General features: G+C 41.5%; 1 protein-coding gene across 5 annotated transcripts in view; it reads right to left on the bottom strand.

Annotated features, from left to right (window-relative positions):
- FHIT (fragile histidine triad diadenosine triphosphatase) overlaps window positions 1–22279 on the bottom strand; it is a 1378910-nt gene that overhangs the window by 1215143 nt on the left and 141488 nt on the right. The gene's annotated exons all lie outside the window — the stretch shown is intronic.

Genomic DNA, 22279 nt, shown 5'->3' with positions numbered 1-22279 from the left:
CCTGGAATCAAGCTGACCGGGGTTCAAGAATCACCTCCAACAGTAATCAACTCTGAGCCCTGAGCAAGTTCTTTAATATCACAGGAAAAAGTAAAGATAAAATAATACCTGCATTAGAAAGTTGTTGAAAGGATTTAATGAGATCATGAATGCACACAGCCTATTTAGAACACTGCCTGTTATGTAGTAAGTGCTCCATAAATGTAGGGGGTTATGTTGATAATGTTCTAGCTCTACCATTCTACAAGCACTTGTCTCCACAGATGACCCAACAGGCTGCTTTACTCAACCTGACAGCCCGGGAACAAATCTCCAGAATGGTTCTAGATGATTAGATATGCATACACAAGCAGTACACATTTAAGATTATTCTTAAAATAACATCATTCTCATTCACTCATTCGCATAACCCAACAACCTTACAGAGAAGGCAGTGTTATTATCCCTATCTTACAGATACCATGCACAGTCCAGAGAAGAGGATGGACTTGCTCAAGGACATACAGCTCATAAAGAAGGCAGCCAAGATTTGAGTCCAAGTCTGAGTCCAGAATCTACTTTTTGAATCACTAAAAGACACTGTTCCTCTAGGTATATGACTTCCTGAGTCCAGTAGAGAGAAATACTGGGAACAGTTGGTCACATGTACCTAATTGTTCATTCCTCTAGATTCTCCAACTTGTAGGCATAGCAAACTAGGGTGCATCATTCCCCAGATAAGCAATTCCCTGAATTACAATTTGTTATGCTTTTTTTTATTATTATATTATGTTAGTCACCATACAGTACATCCCTGGTTTTTGATGTAAAGTTCGATGATTCATTAGTTGCGTATAACACCCAGTGCACCATGCAATACGTGCCCTCCTTACTACCCATCACCAGCCTATCTCATTCCCCCACCCCCCTCCCCTCTGAAGCCCTAAGTTTGTTTCTCAGAGTCCACAGTCTCTCACGCTTCATTCCCCCTTCTGATTACCCCCCCCTTTCTTTATCCCTTTCTTCCTCTACCGATCATCCTAGTTCTTACGTTCCATAGATGAGAGAAATCATATGATAGTTGTCTTGCTCTGCTTCACTTATTTCACTTAGCATTATCTCCTCCAGTGCCGTCCATGTTGCAGCAAATGTTGAGAACTCATTCTTCTTGATAGCTGAGTAATATTCCATTGTATATATGGACCACATCTTCTTAATCCAGTCATCTGTTGAAGGGCATCTCAGTTCCTTCCATGATTTAGCTATTGTGGACAATTCTGCTATGAACATTGGGGTGCATATGGCCCTTCTCTTCACTATGTCTGTATCTTTGGGGTAAATACCCAGTAGTGCAATGGCTGGGTCATAGGGTAGCTCAATTTTTAACTTTTTAAGGGAACTCCACACTGTTTTCCAGAGTGGCTGTACCAACTTGCATTCCCACCAACAATGTAGGAGGGATCCCCTTTCTCCACATCCTCTCCAGCAATTGTTGTTTCTTGCATTGTCAATTTTTGCCATTCTCACTGGCGTAAGGTGGTATCTTAGTGTGGTTTTGATTTGAATTTCCCTGATGGCTAATGATTTTGAACATTTTTTCATGTGTCTGTTAGCAATTTGTATGTCATCACTGGAAAAGTGTCTGTTCATATCTTCTGCCCATTTTATGATTTGTTTATTTGTTTCTCGTGCATTGAGTTTGAGAAGTTCTTTGTAGATCTTGGATACCAGTCTTTTATCTGTAGTATCATTTGCAAATATATTCTCCCATTCCGTGGGCTGCCTCTTAGGTTTTTTGACTGTTTCCTTGGCTGTGCAGAAGCTTTTTATCTTGATGAAGTTGCACAAGTTCATTTTATCTTTTGTTTCTCTTGCCTTTGGAGATGTGTCATGAAAAAGGTTGCTTTGGCCGATGTCATAGAGGTTGCTGCCTATGTTCTCCTCTAGGATTTTGATGGATTCCTGTCTCACATCAAGGTCTTTCATCCATTTGTTATCTTTGTGTATGGTGTGAGAGAGTGGTCAAGTTTCATTCTTTTGCATGGAGCTGTCCAATTTTCCCAGCACCATTTATTGAAGAGACTGTCTTTTTTCCACCAAATGTTTTTTCCTACTTTATCAAAGATTAGTTGCCCAAAGAGCCAAGGGTCCATTTCTGGGTTCTCTATTCTGTTCCATTGGTCTATGTGTCTGTTTTTGTGCCAGTACCATGCTGTCTTTGTGATCACAGCTTTGTAGTACAGCTCGAAATCCGGCATTGTGATGCCCCCAGCTTTGTTTTTCCTTTTCAAAAGCTCCTTGGCAATTCGGGGCCTTTTCTAGTTCCATACAAATTTAAGGACTATTTGTTCCAGTTCTTTGAAAAATGTCATTGGTATTTTGATCGGGATAGCATTGAAAGTGTAGATTCCTCTGGGTAGCATGGACATTTTAACTATGTTAATTCTTCCGATCCATGAGCATGGAATATTTTTCCATCTTTTTGTGTCTTCCTCAATGTCTTTCAACAGTGATTTATAGTTTCTAGAATATAGACTCTTCACGTCTCTGGTTAAGTTAATTCCAAGGTAACGGATGGTTTTTGGTGCTATTGTGAATGGGATGGATTCCCTAATTTCTCTTTCTTCAGTCTCATTATTCGTGTATAGAAATGCAACTGATTTCTGAGCATTGATTTTGTATCCTACCACATTACTGAATTGCTCTATACCTTCTAATAGTTTTGGAGTGGATTCTTTTGGGTTTTCCATATAGAGTACCATGTCATCTGCGAAGAGAGACAGTTTGACTTCTTCTTTGCCGATCTGGATACCTTTTATCCCTTTTTGTTGTCTGATTGCTGTTGCAAAGACTTCTAGTACTATGTTGAATAATAGTGGCGAGAGTGGGCATCCTTGTCATGTTCATGATCTTAAGGGAAAGGCTTCCAGCTTTTCCCCATTGAGAATGATACTTGCTGTAGGCTTTTCATAGATGGTTTTTATGAGATTGAGGAATGTACCCTCTATCCCTACACTCTGAAGGGTTTTAATCAGGAAAGGATACTGTGTCAAATGCTTTTTCTGCATCTATTGAGAGAATCATATGATTTTTGAATTTTTCTTTCTGGATAAAATCTAAGACACTGATAGATTTGCGAATGTTGAACCACACTTGCATCCCAGGGATGAATCCCACATGGTCATGATGGATAATCCTTTTAATGTACTGTTGGATTCTATTAGCCAGGATCTTGTTGAGGATTTTGGCGTCCATATTCATTAGGGAGATCGGTCTGTAATTCTCCTTTTTGAGGGGGTCTTTGCCTGGTTTGGGGATCAAGGTAATATTGGCCTCATAGAATGAGTTTGGTAGCTTTCCTTCTGTTTCTATTTTTTGAAATAGCTTTAGGAGAATAGGTATTATTTCTTCTTTGAATGTTTGGTAGAATTCCCCAGGAAAACCGTCCAGGCCTGGAGTTTTGTTTTTTGGAAGGTTGTTTATCACTGACTCAATCTCTTCATAATTAATTGGCCTGTTTAAAAAATCAATTTCTTCCTGTTTCAGTCTTGGTAGTTTATAGGTTTCTAGGAAAGCCTCCATCTCTTCCAGATTGCTTAATTTATTGGCATAAAGCTGTTGATAAAAGTTTCTAATAATCCTTCCAATTTCATTGGTGTTGGTTGTGACCTCTCCTTTTTCATTCATAATTTTATTAACTTGGGTTCTTTCTCTATTCTTTTGGATAAGTCTTGCCAGTAGTCTGTCAATTTTATTAATTCTCTCAAAGAACCAGCTTCTAGTTCTGTTGATCTGCTCTACTGTTCTCCAGGTTTCCAATTCATTAATTTCTGCTCTAATCTTGGTCAACTGCTTCCTCGTGCGTGGATTAGGCCTGTCCCTCTGTTGCTGCTCCAGCTTCTTGAGGTGAGAATATAAAAACTGCATTTTAGATTTTTCGATTCTTTTGAGTGAGACCTGTTTTGTGACCCAGAACATGGTCTATTCTTGAGAATGTTCCATGAGCATTAGAATAGAATGAGTATTTGGTTCTGGGGTGTAGTGTTCTATATATATCTATGAGGTCCAACTCATCAAGTATGGCATTCAAAGCCCTGCTTCTTTGTCGATTTTCTACATGGGTGCTCTGTCTATTTCTGATAATGGAGTGTTGAGGTCCCCTACTATTAGTGTATTTTTATCTCTATGCCTCTTTATTGTGGTTAAGAGTTGGCTTGTGTATCTTGCTGCTCCCCTGTTGGGGGCATATATATTTATAATTGTCATATCCACTTGTTGGATACATCCTTTAAGAATAATATAGTGCCATGGGGCGCCTGGGTGGCACAGCGGTTAAGCGTCTGCCTTCGGCTCAGGACGTGATCCCGGCGTTATGGGATCGAGCCCCACATCAGGCTCCTCCGCTATGAGCCTGCTTCTTCCTCTCCCACTCCTCCTGCTTGTGTTCCCTCTCTCGCTGGCTGTCTCTATCTCTGTCAAATGAATAAATAAAATATTAAAAATAATAATAATAATAATAATAATAATAATAATATAGTGCCCTTCTGTGTCTCTAACTATAGTCTTTAGTTTAAAATCCAATCTGTCTGATATGAGAATTGCTAACCCAGCTTTCTTTTGAGGTCCATTTGTGTGAAAGATGGTATTCCATCCCTTTACTTTCAGTCTGAATGTATCTTTAGGTTCAAAATGAGTCTCTTGTAGACAGCAAATGGATGGGTCATGTCTTTTTATCCAATCTGCAACCCTGTGGTGTTTTATGGGAGCATTTAGGCCATTTACATTGAGATTGATTATTGAGAGAGATGATTTTAATGATGCCATCTTGCCAGTAAAGTCTTTGTTTCTAGATTGTGACTTTCTGTTCTGTATCACTCTTGGGGCCTTTTTACTTTTATAGAACCCCCCTTAATATCTCCTGTAGGGCTGGTTTCGTGGTTACGAAATTGGTCAATGACTGGAGATTCTGGAAGGTCTTTATTTCTCCATCAATTCTGAATGACAGCCTTGCTGAATAAAGAATCCTTGGCTGCATGGTTTTCTCTGAAAGAGCTTTAAAAATGCCCCTCAACCCTTTCTCTCATTCCAGGTCTGTGTAGACAGGTCTGATGTAATTCTGATACCTTTGCCTTGGAACGTGAGAGATTTCTTTGCCCTGGCCGCTTTCAATACTGTATCCTTGGATCTAATATTTGCGAATTGCACTATGATGTGACGTGGCATAGGTTTGTAGTGGTTGAGCTTGGGAGGGGTCCTCTCTGCCTCTTGGACATGAATGTTTGTTTCCCTTGCTAGATTAGGGAAGTTTTCAGCTACAATTTGTTCAAATATCTCTTCTAGACCTCTGTTTTTCTCCACCCCCTTGGGGATGCCGATGATTCTGACATTGGAACGTTTCATTGAGTCAGTAATCTCCTGTAACCTACATTCTTGAGCGTGGATTTTTTTTGAGTCCAGATTCTATTTTAGCTTTCTCTTCTATTAACCCAACCTCCAATTCACTGATACGTTCTTCTGCCTCATTCACCCTGGCTGTCAGAGCCTCTAGTTTTGAATGAATTTGGCTCATAGAATTTTTCATTTCTGCCAGATTCGCTCTCATTTCTGCCCTTAGAGACTCTATATTCTCATTAACATTTTTGTTAATACTTTTTTCAAGTCTACACATCATCTTGACCGTTGTTACTCTGAATTCCATTTCTGATAATTTGGTTATATCCATATCCATTAGTTCTGTAGCAGAGGCCACAGACTCATTGTCTTTTCTTTGCTGGGGGGGGATTTCTCCTTCTCGTCATTCTGATGAGGAGAGGTTGCGGGGTTGTCCAGAGCCCAAATTATTGACCGGGACCCAGGCCACATGCCCTTATTTTATAGGGATCTTAGGGATGTGGGCTTCTTGATTTTTCAGCCTGCCTTCTGGGGGAGGGGCCTGCCGCGCCGATACTCAGGCAACCCTGTTTGGGTAGAGTTTCCATGTCCCCTGCGAGGGGTGATGGGGATAGGCACACTGTGAGCCAGTATTTCCAGGTTTTTGTTCTCTGGCGGCTTTCCCTGGCAGTTTGCTGTGCCTCTTCTGAGAGTCAGAGCAGCAGTGGCCAAATCTCAGCCTCTGTCTCAGAACAGAGGGATCGTGGACCGTTCTCCACTGATGTTCTGGCCACTTTAACTCTGTTTCTATTGGTGCTGCTCAACCCTGCAGCGTCCCGGGATGTGCGCCACACACCCGGCATCCCAGCCCTCACTTCCAGGGCCGGTGCGTCTCTGTCCTTTGTGTTTCTAACACCACCAGCCGCCAGCCAACCCCGTGCACTCCTGGAGCTCCCAGTCTCAGTCTGGTTCCAGTGAGCACAGCGGAGCTCCGTTTCAGTCTGGTGGCGCACGTTTCCGGCTCACGGTCTCAGTCTGCTCTCTCGCGGGTGCCGGTCCGCGAGTCCGCCCACTCCCCCGTGCAGGTGGCTACAGCTTCCCGGCGCCAGAGCCCAGCGGCCCCCTCCCCCTTCTGTTTATCTTCCGATATCTGTGCGCGGTTTCACAGCTCCCCGCTTCGTACCTCAATACTCAGCACTGGAGATGTTCATTTGTAGAGATCCAGATGTATCTTCCTGTGTCTCAGGCTGTTTCTGTGGATGTTCAGGCTGGTCTGGTACCTATCCAGCTCGAATCAGGGGACCGGCTGAAAAAGGGGACCCCTACTCCTCCGCCATCTTAACTCCCTGTCTATTGTTATGCTTTTAGCTAATACAGAGTCAATACAAAAATCATCCATTTGAACAGTGTTATAGTAACTTTCACAAATGAAACTTAATTTGAAAGTACTGTCCAACATTTTTACATAATGTCCCATCGACCACAGCTAACTCAATTCACACTTGAATTTCGTTCCAAAAGAAAAATGGATGCTTTGCTTTTGTCAGATAATGAAAGTCATTTTATTCATTGTGGAATTTTTTTTTTTTTTTTGGGCCAGAAATCACTGAGATGAACTGAATACCCACAAACTGCAGAGAATTAGTTAATTTTGGGAGTCTCATTACACCTACTCCTATGCTTTTTAAAAGAGAATCTGTGTCATAGTGTATCCTCTTCTCAAATTACCCTATCTGAGTAATATTTTCATTTGTAAAGGGCCACACATTCTCTTTCAAGTAGGGGGACACAGAGCCCTTAAATGTTTCAAGGAACCTTCAGGTCCCCCAAACCTGCTTCAAATGAAACATCTAACAATTGTTCCTTTGAAGCATCGAGACGCTGGCCATCAGGGCACTGAGGGCAGGGAATAACCGTGCAGCTCTGTACTTTACGTAGCTGGGCCCGCCGCTGTCCAACCCCTTAATGAGCTACAGTGGACACAGTCCATCAGAAGCCAAGTCTGTGGCTCAGGAAAGAAAGCCAGCCACAGAGCGAAGCCTCCCTTAAGCCGGAGGGAGCTGTTTCCCGGCAGTGCCTTGCTGCTACAGTCTAGCCCTGTCATCTGTGCGGATCCTCATTAGGAAGCACGTTAGGTGCCATCATATCTTCTCCAGCTGCAAGCAAAGGCAGCACCCTGGAACTGCCCTGTGGCCCAGATGCGTGACTAATGACTAGAACTCTGGCTTCTTACTTGATGCTTGGCCTTCAGAATTACGTGGGCCTGCTCTGAAAGACACACCACTGTCACAGATGTATGGAGACAGATTAAGCTCCAGATGGAAGACTGTCAATGTCAATCGGTCACTGTTCTTACAGCCGGGCTGGCTTTTCATCTGAGCAACAACAGAGAATGATTTTAGCACTCAGTTCCTTAGTTCAATTAAGTCTTAGAATCAAAAGTCAAGTGATCCTGGTTTCCCAAGCATTCTCCACCAAATGCTTGTGTTTTGCCGGCCCCTGCCCACTCATTTAGAGTAGCTGCTTTTGATAGCTTTCATCCTTGAGCAGGTCTTCCCATTTCTGAGCGACTGTTTGACTATTCTGCAGAATGTTCCGGCTCTTTGGTGAACTATACATTATTGTTGTATCAGCTGTCCCATAAAGAGATAAAATCTGGATCAAATGCAGGACTTGTTGTCGGGGGAGGAAAGATAAGGTGAAGAATTAGCAGAAGAGCAAGAAGAAGACAGAGATGATTGAAGGTTATGAAACATTCCCCTTTTTTCCCTCCTCTGACTCTCTGGATCTGCAGTTACAGCTGGTGTGTTTTATGCTCTCATTGTGATATATGTTTAGTTCAGAGCTATTGACTTTGTTCCTCAGTTACAGGTAAGGGCCTCTCTGTCTCCTGGCCTTATCTATCCAGCCACTTGTCTCCTCCCAGAGCTGCGATTTCTAAAAATAAATATATGCTACTTCCTATCAAAGGGATTTCACTGCATTTCATAAATTTCTAGTACTAGACTCTAGATGCCTGTGGTAACTTTTTAATTCACTCCAGTTACCTCTGCATTTTTGCTATAATTATGCAAGAATGGTAACAATAATAGTTAATGTTTTTCTAAATCCTGTACATACCATAATTCATTGAATCTTCACAGCAACCTTCCAGGGGAGGTATCATTATTCTCCTCTTTTCAAAGATGAAACAAGCAAGGTATCGAGAAGTCCACGGACTTGCCTGAAGACACTCAGCTGGTCAGCGCAACAAGCAGGATTCGAGTCCAGGCAGTCTGGCTTTAGAACTCGTGTTCTCAACCTCTATGTTACATCGCTCCTCAGAGGGAGCATTCCGCCTCCCTGGGTTTCTATTCCAACCTCTCAAATGTACAATGTTAATTACAACTAGAGTACGTGTTATGCAAAACATGTCCAAAAGTATATAAATTAAGAATCAAACTTTGCCTCCTCTCCTTCTTCCTGTCCCTCTACCCTCATATCCTTACAATTTTATTCCCTGAGGGAGCCAGTATTAACAATTTGGCATGCATTTCTGTTTTTGAATACGGGCATACATTTTTACACATGTTTATATAAAACATACTGTTCTACCACATGCTTGGCATCTTTTCATGTCAACTCATAGGGATCTACTCCATACTTTTTAATGGCTGCAAAGTAATTTCAATGTACAGTCACATAATACTGTATTTAACGAGTCCCCTTCGATAGGTATTTATTTTACTTTCAATTTCTCATGACTACTAACAGTGCTGCCATGAACTTCTTTGTATACTTGGTCAAGTATATTGATAGGATATACTGCTAGAAATTTCAAAGAATGTCTAGGGCAAAACATTTCAAACTATGGTTGATAGTTTCCAAACCACCCAATCCAAAGTTTACTGTATTAATTTATACTCGCAATAGGGCACATGGGCCTCTTATCTCTCCATTTTCACTCCCACTGGTTATTATCTCAATTAAATAATTTGTAATTTCATTATGGAAAAAAAATGGAGTTATAATGAGTTCCCTAAGGTTCCCTTTGAGATTGCTAATTTACTAGGATCCACACACTCAGTGTTGAGAATGAACTAAAGCAACTAACTGACCTCAAAATAGCCTGTCTCCCTCAAATAACTCTTCTAATCTGACCTCATTTACACTGTGACCTCCAATTCTTTCCAGATTGAGTTACATATGGATAAATCTCATGGAACCTAGACCAAAATCCAACAATGAAGTAAAAAGATATCTTGGTAGGGAAAGATGACTCCCCAAGATCATTAGAGGTGCCCAGAATTGTCTCCCATGTCCCCAGGCATAAACTAAAATATCCACTGATTTTTTTATAGTATAAATATAGAATGTGCCCCGGTCTGAATAGAAATGAGCAAATCTTGAGTGCAGGACTGAATTTCTAGGAGCTGTGCAATGTTACCTGGAAGCATGAATTAGGTGGATCTGATTCTGTCCTGGAGTGAGTAGAAAAACTATTCCAGATGGCTACTGCCCCTCAAGCACGGTCACTCAAAGGATCCTCTTCTAGGTCCATAGGAGGTGCCTTTCATCAGCTCCAGTCACTGTGTTTTGCATTCTAAAATGGCACCTCAAAGGACTGACATAATAAACACAGACGAAGGGAAACATCATCATCTTCTTCATCATCGTCTCTGGCAAGATTAGCATTATGTGAACCAAGCACTCTGATAATTCTCTAATCAACTCCATGAGGTAGATACCACTATTATCAGATTTTTACAGAGGTGAAAATGAGGTCACAATAAGTGATCTTTCCAGGGCTCCAACCACTTCTGTACTAGGTCCAAAGCCATGCTCTTGACCATGACACCACACTCCCTTTCCATGGGCATAAAATAAACATAGACCAGAAGAGCAAGAGTCCCAAACCTAGGAAGGATGATAGAGAATGGTGGTAGTTAGTGTACTGAAGCATAATAGACCAATCTGACTGTAAGTCTCCTGTTTCAGAATGTCTGCATGTAACTAAAAAAGCATCTCCATTAAGGTTTACAGGCACAAATGTCTATGGGGGCCAAGAAAATAACATGCATGAGTAAGAACCACATGCCCAACAAAGGGAGGGGTTAAGAGTGTGGTGCACATAACCCATCCAAAGACAGCAATCCCTTGAGCTAATTACTCCCACATGTGCATGCTGTTCAAAGGCTGCCAGATCACCAAAGTTTTTTGCAAAGTGAAAAATCCAATTTTTTAAAAGTTTTTATTTTAATCACCCTGCGCTCAAAAAATCTAATTTTTAAAGCAAACTGTTCCTATTTGTAAATTCTAATTTCAATACATTAAAAACATTTCAAGAGTGAGTTTGCCACCTCTGACCTCCACAGATAAGCAATCCACACATAAGCAATAACGTGGAAGGAACCGCAGCAACAGTGTGAGGCAGCTAGCAGCCAGGCATCCCTTACCTTTGCTCACAGACCCTTATCTTTCTCAGGAATCTGGATGGTAGCAAGGTGCTCAGGGAAGATAAGCCCTGCCCCCAGGCTGCATCATGATCGGCAGAAGCCAGTGAAGGTGACTGAATCCTCCTTCGCCAATGACCAGTCTGAGAGGGGATGCCCATGTGACCCAGTTCTGACTAAAGAGAAATAAAAAGATATCTGCTGGGAGACTTTAAGGAAAGACTTTCTCCCCTGAAAGAAACAAGAGAGACCTGACACAAGAAGGTCATTCTCTCCTATCCTGTGTTGGATGCTAATCTGGGACACTGGGGTATTGAAAGCTCTGGCAGCCTTCCTGTGAGCATAAGGCAACCACACAAAGGATGAAGGCCAACGCACCACTGATGATATAATGGAGGCATGGAAGGAGCTTGGGTCCTTGGTGAGCAGCTAAATCAACCCCGAGATTGTGTCTCTCAAGGCTTCTTGTTCAGAAAACAGCAAACATGCCTGTGCTTTAGGATACTGCTAGTTGGGTTTTCTGTTACTTGGTACTGAATACATTCTAGTGAAGGATGTCTCTTTCAACCTCTCTTCAGAGTTCTAGCCTTTTGTTTACAACATCCCTAATGCGGAAAACTTCAGCAACATCAAGTTTATGCAGTTAGAGTTTGCAACAACATGTGAGATGAGGCTCTGCCACTTGAGAACACCCACACTCTGCTTCAAAAATTTAAATTATGCTGTTAGCTTTTCAAGATGGATGAAATCCTTTACAGCATCATAGAGCAAGGACTTAACTGCTCTCGTGGTTGCTAGGCAACTGCATACGTATATGCTGCCTAGAAACAAAATTTATGACCCTTGACTCCCCAAAGGAGGGTCTTTCTCCACAACTGATATGCATGTGCCCAAGTCTGACACTTTCTATCCAGCAAAGGTCACGGTGTACATCGAGGCTATCCAAAAATCCCGAGCTCATTATACTGCCAACTAATATCATTCTTGATCACATCATAAATTGTGGTTTCTGCATGCAAAGACCAACAACAGAGTGAAGACTGTCCTGGGGCATAATTCCCTGTCCTCTGGCCTGTCTCATTATATAGACTGATTGGGTACCAGCCAGGCAAAGGAAAAGAACATGTGAAGGTTCCTATCAGCCTGAAGAATCACTGTCAGGTGAACAGAGTTTTGTAAACATCTTCCAATATTCAAGCAAAGTTTGTCTTCACAGCAAGTGAGACTATGAACTTAAATAATGCCTCATGGAGCTTCTAACGTTAACAGTCATTTAAAAAAATACATGCACATGCAGGCTAAGATATGCTCATCATTTTATTAGTGAGGAAATTTCAAAATGCAAATACAAATGCCCCACATTTACAATTCATGATGATTCCAGTGTTGTGTTTTTGCAAGTGAATTTTTTAATACTTTAAATTCATAGAATCACGGTATGTAAAAATCAAGAGACCCTGAGATCAAGCAGTTTAATCCAAGAGAAATAAGATGCACAGCTCCTTGGGGGTCAACATAGCCCTCCAGTTGCTTGACTCCTGGTCTAATGCTCCTATCCAAAAACAATGTGCTTGTCCCTCATGCAACCAACCCTTCATCATTGTGGCAATGAAGGTCAGGCACAATTTAGTATCAGTCTGATAACAAACCAAACTCTCCATTTAGCCCTTAGTTGCAGTGGTAGTCAGAATTAGGTTAAGTAGCACGTGAGCCACCCCTTGCCCACCCTCCACCCCCAAAATTAACAGGGGCTTATACACACAAGCTTTCGTTCTCTCACTGAACAAGTTGGGAGGTCAGCAGTCCAGGGCTGGTATGGAAGTTCCACAGATTCATTACAGACCCACATACCTTCTAATTCAACATCTCTCCATTCCTAGAGGATGGTCCTCTTTAATACAGTCAAAGGGGACGGATGAGCCATTATATCTGCGTCGCAGTCCTCAGAGAGGAAGACCCTACCATAAACTGTCTCAGTAAGGATTCTCCTAGTTTGGGTTCCCCCGAAAGCAGAGCCCAAGACAACAACCAAGAGCATGGGTTCAGGTAGCTTATTTGGAAGGGGAGCCTAGGAAAGTGAAAGGAGAGAGGGGACCAGGAGAACTGGAAGGGAAGGGGGAAGAACAATAAAGCATGTGTTATTGAGCTGGTTATGCATGTGAGTGACTAAAGTTCAATGCTTCTGGGGACCACATGAAGAACTGTGCAGAATTTATCTCAAAACTGTCCACCTTACTGACAGAGGCTGTGGTTATCTACCAACATCTCCAGGCCCTGCAGAGGTCACACTGATACAACGTGGCCCAAGGCCTAACGTGAACAAAAACAAGCATTCACCATAAATCACACAATGTTAGCATAAACTGCTTGGCATGGCCCAAGGTCGAAAGTATACACGGATACTCTAATTGAGCAGGATATTTCAAGGGCTCAAACGTTATCTCCCAGGATCCAGCAAAGCTGGTCTTTTCATTGGAATGTGTTTTAACACCTCAAGTTTGCTGAGTTAACCCTTCACTCCACAACCTGTTTGGCAAGAATGTAGTCATAAGACCATACCCACCGGCAACAAAAGACGGAAATGCAGTTTTCGGTCTGGGCAGCCACTTGTTTACTTAATATTCAGGAATTCTATCACTGTGGAACAGCAGTTCTCAAACTTCAGCATGTCAGAATCACCTACAGAGCTTGTTAAAACAGGCTGCAGGTGCCCCCTACCCCCTCACCACCACACCCCCTGCTAGCTTCTGGTTCTAGTAAGTTCAGTAGGTCTGGGATGAGGACTGAGAATTTGCATGTCAACAAGTTCCCAGATGCATTAGTTTTGTGTTGCTGCCAGAATAAATAATCACAAACTCAGGGTTTAAAACAACACAAATTCACTCTCTCACTGTTCTGTGTGTTAGGTCTCTCAAGCTGCAGAAAGGCTACGATCCTTTCTGAAGGCTCTAGGGGAGGCTTGGTTTCCTGGTTCATTCAGGTTATTTGCAGAATTCAGTTCTGAGGTCTCCGCTTCCTTATTGGCCATGAACTGATGGCATTCTCAACTTCCAGTAAGGACCTGTCCCTCCACAGTCAAGTCGGCAATGAGAGTTTGGGTTATTTTCATGTTTGAATCTCTCCTGCCTTTCTATGGTCAAATCTCTCTGATTGCAGCCTGGAAAGATTGTCTCATTTTTCAGCCGATAGTGTGATTAGATGCAGTCCGTCCAGATAAGCCACGATTATTCCCTCATCTCAGGATCTATAATCCTAATTACAGACATAAAATCCCTTTCGCCAGGGAGGATAACATATTCGCAGATTCTGGAGATTAGGGTGTAGACATTTAAGAAAGGCCATAATTCTGCCTACTTTACCAGTTCATTCTGATGCTGCTAGTTCAGGGACCACACACTGAGAACCACCACTATAGAAAAGGGAAGAACTGCCAGTCTCTTCCGTAGCATAGCAGAGACGTGTCAATTGAGAAAAAGCACAGAAGCGCCTGGGTGGGTCAGTCAGTTAAGTGTCTACCTTCGGCTCAGGTCATGGTCCCAGGTTCCTGGTATCGAACCCCACATCAGGCTCCCTGTTTCATGGGGAGTCTGCTTCTCTCTCCCTCTGCCCCTCCCCCTGCTTGTATTCTCTCTCTCAAAAAAATAAAAAATTTTTAAAAAGTGTCAATAAATGCTTTAGCAAATGGATTGAGTGCAGTTTTACTTCTTCACTGGGCCCAATGCCTACTCAAAAAGTAATGAGAGAAAGGGCACAAAGGGGGGCTCAAGAACAGAGAATCAAGGAACTGGAATCATCCTCAGACTAGAGAATCAGCTCTTGCTCACTCTAGCCATTTCTTGGAATGTATTCAGTAAAATTCTTAATTGATGAAGAGAGAAAGAAAATGCAATCAAGCCAATCCCAGACCAAAAATAATAGAGAATCCCACTAAAATCCAACAGGTCTCTTTATGGCAAGATTTCTCATGGTCTTTAAAATGCCAGGGTAGGCAGTGAACCTCCAAGAAGGAGAATACAGTTTCTCACAACTCTCTGGCCATTGACCATTTTCTTCATAGCACATATCATGGAACTGGACTCCCTGAAAAATACAGTTATAAAGGTGGCTCTGGGGTGAAAGGTGGTAACTCAACACACCTGCACTTTTTTAGTTGGTGCTTCTCAACTTTGGCTGCATACTGGAATCATCTCCAGACCTTTAAGAAACCAATGCCTAGGTCATACACCCCAGAGCTTCTGATATACTTGGTCTGGGGCATGGCATGGACATCAATGTCCACATGCCCCAGATTCTAATGGGCAGCCATGATAAGGATGACTACTGTGGGTGATAACCCTGTTCTCCTGACTCCTTTAGAGTGTTCAGTTACTAACCACAGCGAGAAAACACACTATTGTTCCATGTATTTTAATTCCACCCAAATTAAGGGAGTGATTTTGAGGATTAAAAGGGAGGGCCAGAAGTGGCTGAGAGTATAAACCAACTCCACACTCAACAATACCATTCTTTTCTACCATCATTGCCAGCCCAGATGACTTTCATCTCATTCTATCTCCAGAATTCAGCACAATGCCCCACACATGGTAGGTGTTCAGTAAATAATGTGGTAAATGTTGAAGAAGTATGAACAAAGTTCTTTTCAAAATGCAGATCCCAGAAGAATCCCACTTTGGTCAAACCTAAGTGCACACTACTCTAGACAGATAATCACAGCAGAGAGTGAGATGGGGAATCAGCATTTTGACTGGCATGCCACCAGGCACAGAGACCTTAACCAATAAATATTTGACTGTGAATGAATGAATAAATAGATGGATGGATGGGTGAATGAATAAACATAAAAACATAGGCTTAAGTATGTGGAAGCATGAGGATGAAGCCTTGAGCCAGAACTGAAGTTCAGAGAACATTCTCTCTCCTCCTCCAAGTTCGTGTAGGTCACTAAAAACATTTGGGGTATCAGTGAAAATCACTCAAAAGACCCCTGCTAAAATGGAACCACTTGTTTGGAAATTTGCAAATTTTAGCTGCCTCTAATTCATCTCTGTCTTCCTAAGCTCTTATGATCCAATGCAATCCCCTCAGCCTTATCCCGGATGATGGGAGAAGAAAATGTGCACAGGAGCTCCTGTCTTCTGCTCCTTCTCTTTGTTACCAACATAGTGCTGCACAGTAACTGCCAACTGCCTTCTTCCAAGGCATCATTTGAGAGCATCTCCCTTGGACCACCCAGAGTAGAAAGCTCCCATTTTTGTGGTCATATTATAAGTCTTATGATATATGCATCCCTAACGAGTGCCATCCCTAAGATGATGCAGCTTGTCATCCAATATTCTGTCATTTAATTCATGGTGCTGTTTATCTTGGCTGCAGGAGAATAAATTATTGGTATATTCAGAAAGTCTCGTACCACCTTTCCTCCTCTCCATTATCATAAAAGTTAAAATTACTTATTTATGAACCAAATAATTTATCTGAACATTTTAACAATGCACTAGCACTTATGAAGGTTTTTATTTCAATTTTGTTACAGATACAAAGTAAAATATCACTGCAGTACAAGTTGTCCTGTTTTTTTTTCTAATATCCAATAATATAAGTATGGGTTCCATTTTGGCCTTTTACAATTAATACAAGAAGCATAATGGATCCACAGCAATCTCCGTGAGAAAATAACAAATGGGTACCAGCAATAATTTATCTGTGGAATGCAAGGCCTTGATACAACACTTCCACAACTACTTTAAAAGAAAAAGAAAAAACAAACAAACAAACAAAAACCCAACATACTCCAAGTCAAGAGCCATCAAGAAAGAGCCAAAAGCTCTCACAGATTATTGTTGGGAATGTAGAGGAAACATTTCTGGATCGCAACCTAACAATATGTATCAGGGGCGCCTGGGTGTCACAGCGGTTAAGCGTCTGCCTTCGGCTCAGGGCGTGATCCCGGTGTTATGGGATCGAGCCCCACATCAGGCTCTTCCGCTATGAGCCTGCTTCTTCCTCTCCCACTCCCCCTGCTTGTGTTCCCTCTCTCGCTGGCTGTCTCTATCTCTGTCAAATAAATAAATAAAATCTTTAAAAAAAAAAATAACAATATGTATCAAATGTTCACAGCTTTAGAACATTCAATTCTGGGGTGCCTGAGTGGCTCAGTCAGTTAAGCGTCTGCCTTTGGCTCAGGTCACGATCCCAGAGTCCCGGGATCAAGCCCTGTGTCAGGATCCCTGCTCAGCGGGGATTCTGCTTCAACCTCTGCTGTATGCCCCCCACCCCCACCCCAGCTTGTGATCTCTGGCACTCTCTGTCAAATAAATAAGTAAAATCTTTTAAAAAATAAAAATAAAATGTTCATTTCTTCACCATTATTTCAAGAATCATATCCCAAGGAAATAATAAAAGATGTGCCAAAAGATATATCATATGTGGATGCTCACTTAGTGTTACTTGACAGAAATGTGCAAGTCCACAAATAAGGGGCTTATTGATGCATTTTGCTACCTACAAAATGAATTGCCAAGCAGTCATTAAAAATGATGTTCCTGAAGAATTATAGTTCATAGGAATATGCACAAAAATACACATGCTATCAAATTAAGTGGAACGCCAAGATGCAAAACAGTGTAGGCAGTCTCTATCCAATACGTTCCTAATGTATATTTCCATATATATCTATATTTTTGCATTTATATTTTTGCAGATACATAGAAAGTGATCAATAAATATTTTTGAACATGTAAGCAGCATGTGTGTGTGTGTGTGTTTATGTGTGCGTGTGTGCAAAAAGACAAAGACAAAAAATGTTGGAAGGGTATTGATTAGACAGTAGAATTCTGGGGAATGCTTATTCTCTGCCTTATACACTTTCATGTCTTCTATGTTGCCTCAAAGCACATGTTATTTTTCTAATCCAGAAATATTCTATCATTACTGATTTGTGGGCTAAAGAAACTCATTGCTACTCTCCCTGGAGTATTCCAATAATGCAAGTGCTCTGTTGTTGGACACTTTCCCCTTTGTTTGGCCCCTTCCAAAACCCATGGCTGTGGAGCCATGGTCATTTGGATTCAAATCCTATCTCTCTACTTTAAAGCTCTGTGACCTTGGGTAAGTTCATCCATCTCTCTGAGTGTCCTATGCCTCTGATATGGGGACGTTGGGAGAAGTAAATGAGAAATTCTGGGTAAATTCATTCATCTCTCTGAGTGTCCTGCGCCTCTCGTATGGGGATGTTTGGGGAAGTAAATGAGAAGTTCTGAGCCTATCCAATAGTCATTTGTCCCTCCCATTCCTTTCTAATAGGGTCTGACTTTGATTTTGTTTAGTTGTTGGGGGCCCACACCTCATACTCAGGGACAAAAGGCTGTGCCCTACCCAGCCCTAAGCTGTAAGCTTAACCAGACCAGGACAAACAGAGTAACTTCATTTTCCTTGCAAAGGATTGTTCTAGGGTATGGTTTGAAATTCTGGCCCATCAACTAGGAGGGCAAATTGTTGCGGGGGAGCTTCTGAAAAAGTTTTCCTCATTCTTAAGAAAACGAAGAATACATGAAAGGATGGATATTCTTTTCCATGTCTGGCCTTCAGACACTGTTGTGTCAGGGTGTCTGGAAGAACCCTAGCCAACCTGGAACAGAAGGGAACAAGCTTATAAAGAAAAGTAACACCTGAAAGAATGACCAAAAAAACCTGAAAGAACCCTGGTTCTCAATAATATTGTTACTGAATTCTAGAAAGGCTTTAGTTTTTCATCTACATTTTAACATCTTTGTTTAAGTCAGTTGAACTGGATTTCTATTAGTTCCATCTGAAGGAATCCAAAGTCACATAGAAAGTAAAAGTGCCAAACCCAGGACAAAGAGCTGAGTTCAACAAATGTAAGTTTTCCTTTCTTTCCAGCATTCTCCAAATATATATACAATATGCACAATGTACATGTAAGGTTATATGGAAGGTGACAAGAAAGAAAGGGTAAATAGAATTTTTTCCACCTCCCAAAACACACACCCAGGGCCCAATTTCTCTAATTTTAACATAAAGGCCCTAATAAATGATAGACCAAGTTTTCCAAGGAAAGACTTGTGTGGCAGGTTGTATCCTGCTAAAAAGGAATTCTACATCTTCTCAGAAAATCTAGAATAACAAAGACCTCCTTCAATCCCTCTTTCCCTGTGGGTCTTGAACTGGCCAGAGCCATGCTTTTGTAAGAGATCCCCCAGATAGATCAGGATGGATGAAGCACATGCTATTACATCAAAAGAAAGCATTTGCCACTTGAATATGCATGGGCTACATCAACTGTGGGTCTTAATCAAGTTATGAAGATTGATGGGCTCCTTGGCCTATGGGACTCTATAGCAATAAAATATGCACTTTTCTAAAAAATGACATTGATAGCAGACAAGTGACTGGACCACTAATTCATTCAGTTCCACATTCCAGGTTGAACAACCTCCTTTTCTCATATCCTTTTGCATATGATCCCAGTAGGGAAGAATAAACCAGCCTGAGATACGCTTAGATATTTTCTATTTTAGTTAAAAATAAAACATTAATTTTTTAAAGCCTGGAAGATTGTCTGTAATTTGGGTCTAATGTCGCAAAAAGTCTGTACTACTGGAATTTAAAATCACCCTACCAGCACAGAAAAGAATTCTTGAGTGTTCAAAAGCCTTCGGGGGTGGGTTTGTGTGCTTCCTTTTTATGACTGTTGCTCCCCATCCCAGAATACGGTACTCAATAAGAAGGGCTAACAGTGTCCTGCTGGCCCGGTTCCTATGTGTCATCTTGCTACATTTCCAGTTAATGGCATGACTGTAATGACTAGCAATTTAAATAATGGAGGCTGAAGCAGAGGCAGCTATAAGGACACAATGCAGAAATTGCCACAGTTTATCAACATCACTGGCACCCAGCTCTTCATTACCTCCTTGAATAGGGTCAAAGTAGTTAAAGTGATGCTGTAAATACCGACTAAAATAAAGTAGCTGTTTATTCTTGATTTGGCATTGGGTATTTATAACAAACAAGTTGCGTTTCCCAGGCATGGGTTATTAGACACAAGAGTGTAATTGATATTAACCAACTTTCAGGCTCCAGTAACTTTTTTTCACTGCGTGTCAGTTTAATTTTTTTAAAGCATAAGTAGTGCATGCCAAATGGAAAACAAGAGGAAAAACACACAAACCCCTTAAGCCTTCGTACTAAGTGAAAAACAACTAATCCATTTGTCTTATAGAATCCTTTAGAGGTTTGCTATAAACTCAGGAGAGTCTTCTCTTTTTGAAAGGGTATTTCAAATTATATATGTATTGGAATATATACATATTGGAAACGACACTGCTCTAACCGTAATCTTGTTTTCCTTGCGAAGTGGAGCAGTATGGACTAATGTCTGAAAACACTAATTGTGCATCTACTGTATTATAGCAGAAGCTGAATGTTGGTGACCCACCGGCCAAATCTGGCCCATTGCTCTGTTTCATTTGGGCCATGCAGTAATGGTGGATTTAGCATTCTAATGCTTTTAAATCCTTTTAAATATTTGCAAATTGAGAGTTTCACAGAAAATGCTGGAAGCTCTGACCCTACACGCACCAGACTCCTACATGGTAACAAACAGCTGGGCTGAGTTACAGCTGCTTCCATTGGGGCGGGGAACACACTCTGCAGCCTGCCTCCTCATGCCTCCCTAGAGCCTCCCTACCACGGAGCCCAAATGTCAATGATCTCCCTTTTAATTGTAGTGCTATTTTTCTTACAGTAAAGATGGAAGACAAATATTACATGTTGGTGTGTCTCCATCACAAGTGGGAAAACTAAAGATGGGTTAAGAGGACGGGAGGGTTTAAGAAAAATGAAGAAACTGTAATTCTCTCCAGAAGTATGGAATTTCTTAACCTTACTTTCTTTGCTCAATAACAGAATCTCCCCAGCTGCCCTCCAAGGGCACTTGAATGGATGACTCATTGTGAAAAGCACCAAGCTAGAAGTTGTGTGGAAAGGCCAGACGTGTGGAAAAGCCAGGCTAAGTTCAGTCTCAGATAAAAGCCATCAGGCCAAGAGGGGAAAAACAAGCAGTCCACTTGTAAGAAAAACTGAGAAAATAGCAAGCATGGCATTGAGGACTAGGAAAAACAGGTCCTGATGTTCTACCAAAAACATCTTAGCCCCTGACCAACCTCCTTTCAGAGAATAAGTTAGGCATACAGGAACCTGACTTTGCTGTCTGAAGTCATCCAGTTGTTCTTGGTGTGAGCTCCGGCAGGAGCCTCTTGTCCGGTTTGTAGCTGTGCCCTCACTGCCCATTTGGTTTTATGATCTCTCTCTCCTTCTGCAGGGAGAGGGGAGTATTATAAGAGATGCTTGTTTTTAACAAGAAGAATAAACACACATGTGCACACCGACTCAGAAAATATTACTTGATGGTATCCACGCCCATAGGAGATGTCCCTCAGAAATGCTTTTCTAGTAACCAAAAGCACTAAAAGTCTTAAGATCCAACAAATCGGAAATGATGGAAGGTTAGGGAAGTTACTGTATAACAAACAAGCTAAAAAAGACACAACTCTTCAGAAAACCGGAAGAGGTGTGTAGAACACACAGGGTCATTTTCACCAAATCCCATAGTAAAGAACTCAACGAAAACTTTTCAGTATAACTGGGGAAGGTTAAGCAAAGAGGAGAGTAACAAATAAGTGTATATTAATTTCCTACAATGTACCAAGGACTGCATACACATTTTAAGAAGCTCCTCGTTTTTTGTTGCTCATTCATTTAATAAGTATTAGTTCACTGCCTTCTATAGGTCAGGACTCTCTAGGGATACAGAAATTTAAAGATGTGGTTTTCCTATTGTCAAGTTTTGAGTCTAACAGAGAGACAGACACTCTGATGAAAATAATAACAGTTATAAATATGTTAGCAATAATACAACGAGTTAATAATTCTGTCATTTACTGGGTTCTTACTATGTGATAGGAATTGTACCAAGTACCTTTTCATTTAATCCCTCATAAATGCCTTATGATTGAAGTAATAATATCTTCATTTTACCGAGAAGGAAAGTGAGCCATAGAGAGACTACATAGCTTGCCTAAGGTTACACGGCTAACAAGTGGAAAATTTGAGATTTAAACGCTGCCCCTTTTCTATACCAGATGAACAGATTATCTGCTACCTCAACTGAATACTGGCTGCAATGGAGGTATGCCAAGGACAACGGAAGCAGAATGGAGAGCCCTTAAATGCTTTTTAATTTACAAAGCACTTTCCCATAGAGAGAGTAATCTCCAGAATTCATCAGCCCAAAGAGGTGCTATTGGTAGGAAAGAGAATAGGCTTTCAAAATGCGTTAGGTCAAGGTATGAATGACAAAGTTACAGATGGCTGGTATAAGAACCTGGGATAGACCAAACTTTTCAGATCCAGAGGCAAAAAGAAAAGCAAGTTCTCCCATGACATCTTTCTTGGGAGCTTATTGGGAACAAAATCATTCT

This window comes from Ursus americanus, chromosome 14 (assembly GCF_024610735.1).
Source record: "Ursus americanus isolate L20-20 chromosome 14, mUrsAme1.1.p, whole genome shotgun sequence".
In the NCBI taxonomy this organism is placed as follows: domain Eukaryota; kingdom Metazoa; phylum Chordata; class Mammalia; order Carnivora; family Ursidae; genus Ursus; species Ursus americanus.
Note: the sequence above shows the minus strand (reverse complement) of the source record. Positions and strands in the feature narration are given on the sequence as shown.